Raw genomic sequence first — 5,787 nt, 5'->3', positions numbered from 1 at the left:
GCGCGGTATCCTTGTACTCTCTCCATGTATACGTAAACTGTTGGTTTCTCAAAAGTATGCCATTCCACAAAAATTTTAACGTTAGATATATGATGTATTCCCTTAGAGCGCCGAGTTTTAAGAGTTTCTACTTCAACAGTGTTATCATGAATAATTTTGCGAACTCTATATGGACCGTTATAAAGCAGAAAAAATTTGCGACATAAACCTTTTCCTTTATGAGATAAACGGTGGGACTTAATTAACACCTTCTGGCCAACTGACAAGATTTTTAAACGACCAGGACGCTTAGCTGATTTCTCTCTTCTAGCAGCCGCCGATGCAATATTTTGTAGAGCCAGGTTGACAACTTCAGAATGCCGCAGTTTCCGTGAAGGCGGAAAAGGAACTATTTCAGAAATGCGATTTATCGGTGCTTTATTTTTTTAATATCAATAGAGGCGGTAAAGAAGTTGAGTCATTTGGAAGTTCATTCAGAATGTTTTGAAAAATATGAAGATACTGATCCCAAGTTCTGTGATTCTGATGACAATAAAGACGGCACAATTTATTGATTTCCTTCATCCATCTCTCTGAAGCATTAGATTGAGGGTGAAAAAGTGAAATGAAGATTGGTTTAATTTTACGACGCCGTAGAGTACGAAGCCAAATTTTAGAGCGAAACTGTGATCCATTATCTGATATAACCTTGTCAACATGACCAACTTCTTTAAGAAAATGTTTGATGAAAGCGTTAGATACTGAACGAGCTGTTGCTTTGCGTAACGGTGTAAAACACACATATTTTGATGTCAGTTCCACTGCTACGAAAATGTACGCAAAACCATTAGTAGAACGAACCACTGGACCGAACAAATCGACTGCAGCCATGTCCTTTAATTTCGCTGGAATGATAGGAAACAACGGTGCTCTGTGAGAAACAGTTGGCGGTTTAGCCTTTTGACATAATTTGCATTTGGCTAGAACAGATCGAATACGTTTTTCCATATTACTGAAGTAGCAATTTTCTCGTAATTTATGAAAGCATTTTCTGGGACCAAAGTGCGCATAACTGAAATGTGTGTACCAAATCAATTTATTGACCCACTCATCAGGAATACAAACTAACCAAACAGAGTTGTCGACCGATTTCCGTTTAAAAAGAATGTCATTGCGAACTAAATAATGCTGTCTAATCGCTACGCTTTCCTTTCTCCTCCACTTCTCCTTAATGTCCTTCCAGATTGGATCCTTATTTTGCTCCTTAGCGATGTCCTGGAGCGAAGACGAAATAAAGTTCTCAAACGCAACACCTTGAATGTACATCAAACAATAATGGTTTTCTTTGCAGTCCTCTTCAGCACTTTGTTTGAAACCCATAGGTGCACGTGATAAAGCATCAGCAACAATATTTGAAGATCCCTGTATGTAAACAATACTAAAATCAAATTCCTGTAGGTACAACGCCCATCGTGACAATCTGCCATGAGTTAATTTTGTCGACATAAGAAATTCCAGAGCTCGATGATCGGTGTAAACCTTAGTATGTCTGCCAAACAAAAATGTGCGAAATTTTGTGAAAGCCCATACAACAGCCAAAGCTTCAAGTTCCGTAATCGAATAATTCTTCTCTGATTTAGAGAGAACACGACTTCCAAATGCAATTGTCTTCTGTACTACAACGCCGTTTTCTTCTATCTCTTGAAATAAATGTGCCCCTAGGCCTTTGTATGATGAGTCCGTCGCCAAACAAAAATCTTTAGATAAATCCGGATGTGAAAGAAGTGGAGCAGCAACTAAAGCATCACGAAGTTGTTCAAATTCTGATTGAGCTTCCTCATCCCAACACCAATTAGAATTTTTTCCAGATAATTCACATAAACGAGGTGTGGCCAAATTGTCCAATCTAACAAAGCGTCTAAGAAAATTACAGACACCAAGGAAACTACGAACATCACGTTTTGTGGTAGGAACAGCATAATTACGAATAGCGTCTAGTTTCTCTGGATCAGGAAGAATACCTTCTGTAGAAATAATGTGACCGAGAAATTTCACCTGAGAACGACCAAATTCTGATTTTTCCAAGTTCACTGTCATGCCAACTCGTGCAAAAATACGTAATAATGAATCCAAAATTTTGTTGTGTTCACTCCAAGAACGTTTAGCAGTAAGAATGTCGTCAACATAAGAAGTAATATTGTCACGAAGATAAACAGGTAAAATTTCATTTAAGCTACGAATGAATGCTGCTGAAGATACAATAAGTCCAAACGGTAATTTCCAAAGTCACTTTTGGGTAAAACAGTCAAATCTGGTTATTCTTTACCTACTGTCTAGGTAGATTGATAGTAGAAGAGTTGTTTTTATAGATGCAAAGAATAGTGAAAGAGTAGGCAGCGGTGCAGAAAACTAAAAGGGAAATAGCACCACTACAGCTCGGGGCCCTGTGATCGCTACGGCACATATTCACTTAGTGTAGTGAATCCCCTGAGGGCTTTAATAGCTGCACATAAATTTCAGTTTGTGACTCAGTGGCAAATCTGGCGGAAGTGCGCACGTAAATCGATCCAACCATGAACATGGACGTATGTCATTCCTAGAATTGCGAAAGATCTTAAATTTCCGAACAGTCAAGAAGTGTTTACAGTCAAAGCTTCCGCCTCGCGGCGACAAAGACCTACCGCGTCTGTCCCAGTCCGAATGTCGATTATTGTCAAGTTCACGCGCCTGGCGCTCTCTTGTTGCATCCCGTAAATGAAACAAATTATTTTCTTCAAAGCCCTCTGCTATCTGTGATACTAAAATTTGTCTGCTGTTTTTTTCTACGATTTCGCTTTCAATATATTTGTCTTGCTTTTGTAATGCCTCAGATTCCCTTTTGACGCGTTCATTAACTTTTCCCTGATTTTCAACATGCTTATTTATGTTCTGGTACTCTTCGGTTTCTGCAAATGGCAATGGTGCTGTATCATCTGAATCTCTGTCCCCATTTAAGTTAAGACTTGTCAATTTATCTGGAATCTCCTCAACTCTTTCCGATAAGTTTACGTCTTCCGTCAGTGTCGCAACTCGGGTTTCGGTATTGTCACATTTAGTAGTTGACTGTTCACACTGTTGCGTTAAGTCATTTGTTACGGATTCCTCGATTCTCTCAAATATTTCTTCCTTATCGTGTGCACGTTGTAAATTTAACTCTGAAAATTTTTGTACTATCACGCGATCTCTTTCTTCCTGTTCTCTGTCCTGTTCCTCTTTTCTGATTTCTGTTGAAATTAAGCTATTATTGTGAGCATTCCAAACCGGTTGTACTTCTTCTCTAATTTCTTTCTTTGATTCGTCTTTCATGTTTTTGAAACATGTCCCTGTTCGTGAGCTTAACTGTGTTTCCATTGTTCCCATCTCGGTTTTACTTGTTCCTATTTGTGAGCCTAACCCTCTTATCGCTGCTCTTAATTTAGATTCTCGTGAGTCTAACAGTGTTCCTATCTCTGTTTTAATTGTTTCCATTCGTGTTTCCATTGTTCCCATCTGTGTTACCATTGTTCCCATTTGTGATCCCAGATTTAATATTGCACCCATCAACTGCTCCATAGTAGCCGGTTCGCAATTCTTTTCGCCCCTAACATTTCCCGCAAAACCAGTTTCCTTCGTCATAGCTGTAAAGCTATCTCTGTTCGATACTATTCCAGAATCTTCTATCGTTAATCTCGTATTCTCTGAATTTTCTGATTGAGAAAAATTTTGAAAGGGTTCTGGACTATTTTCCCTGCTTATTAAATTGTTTTCAACTTCATTATTTATCGTACTGTTGTCCTGTGTTGGCGAGTTCGCCATGTCAACAATTTCGTCATTCTGACTATCCATCATTTTTGCCTTTTTCATCGATCGCGTAATCATTTACAAAACATACAAAACTCGTCACAGTACGAAAATTACAGAGAATATAACACGTTATCACCAACAATACCATTCACACGAAACGCTTCCTTCAAACACGATTAACGAACAATTGAAATAATTGCACTAATTTGTCAAACCCATAGACAAGACAACCAATATTAAATTTTGAAAAATACCATCAGAAGAATGCCAATTACCAAATCTACACATGCAATATAGACTACAATTACTAACTACAAATTACTACAACAATACTACTGTCTACTATTTTTACAATCAGAAGAATTCCAAGGGACGATCCGAAGCAGCGGTCGCCACGTGCATGGGGGCTTAATTAAAAAAGATGAAAATAATTTTGATTTCTTGCTTTAGCAGCTGTCTGTCCGGTTACGAAGTCTCGTAAACGGTTGGCCCTGACTGTTATTATTACGCTATCTGACTGCTTAGAACAACAACAAGGAATGAAATGGAAATTTTCATTAACACAATTAATTAATTAAGTCCCCAGCAACTATAAAAACCTACAAAACCAAAGCACAAGTGTAACTGTTCTGTGTGTGGAAGTATGACTCAACGTACGCATCTGGCACGGTTCTTCTTCAACAACACAAGAATTTTTAAATATCATTTACACTGAATTAATTAAAGGAAATAGAAATACCATAATTACTCAAGAAAACCAGAATTGCACTCTAATCCAAGAACACAAGCCAGATGCTTTGTTGACTGAACCTGTAATGACACATTATTTAAAACATGGAAATAATGAAAAATAAATCAAGTTTCGTTACCTTCATATATTGACCAAAATCACTCTCATAATTACAATATATCTCCACACCGACTCGCTATTACAACATCTCAACAAGAATTTTTTTAGTATCACATCTCAGCAAGCACTCCCTACTAGCACATCTCAACACGAACTGACTACTACGAGCTCTCCCCAAGCACTGCCTACTACGACATCTCAAGAATCACTCTGCCAGTGGAGGCGGCTAACAATGCTCTCTAGCGATCTCTGGCGCTGTGGCTCAGTGTAGCCACCTTTCACTATATTAACCCAAAAGGCATCTTTCGCAATGAACCCTTTGAGTTATACAAACACATAAGAAGTAAAACGTAAGAAAAGGGGTCGTTAACAAATTTCTAAGGACACAACTAATGTAAATGGAAACCTAACAATTAGTTCAGGTCAGATAATAATATATTATGAGAACAGGGGCGAAAACCAACATACATAAATTACAATCAAGCAATGGCACCTATTATATTTTGAATAATAGTAACTACTATTCAAAATACTTATTTATCCTTTATTATATTGCATGTCGATGACAGATCAGGATAGGTTGCGAACAACTCGCGAGGTCCAACTAATTTATTAATCCTAGAAGTGTACCCCAGCTCCACTCTGACACCAGAGTTTTTTGTTTGTTACTGTACATGCGCCATGTTCCATCCCCTGGCGTATTTTTCCGTGTGAATGTATTTGAAAAAACAACTTGATATTTTTTCTGTAATATGTGGAAAACATTGACATCTTTTCGTGTGAAGTGTATCGAGTGAAAAGGGCAAAGACAATGAGCACGATTTATTATCTGTGTAGACAATGATTAACAAAGACAATACATAGTCTATTAATTTTCATTTGTCTGATAAAAGAGAAGACATTGTACTTTTTCGAGTAGTACCGATGACCTAGCAAGACGAACTCTTCCTACGTTCCATATTAAGATGTCTAATATAAGTGTAACAATTGATAATTTATTTAAATATTTTTCAAAATACAAAATGTTTTCTGTTGCTATTGTTAGTTTATTTAAATCGTTTACAGAATACAAAATGTTATTTGTTACTATTGAAGCCATCTGTTACTTATAGGACTATTGTGTCCTTTCCTGGCAG

Source organism: Schistocerca nitens, chromosome 8 (genome assembly GCF_023898315.1).
Source record: "Schistocerca nitens isolate TAMUIC-IGC-003100 chromosome 8, iqSchNite1.1, whole genome shotgun sequence".
Taxonomy (NCBI): domain Eukaryota; kingdom Metazoa; phylum Arthropoda; class Insecta; order Orthoptera; family Acrididae; genus Schistocerca; species Schistocerca nitens.
This window is presented reverse-complemented; position numbering follows the sequence as displayed.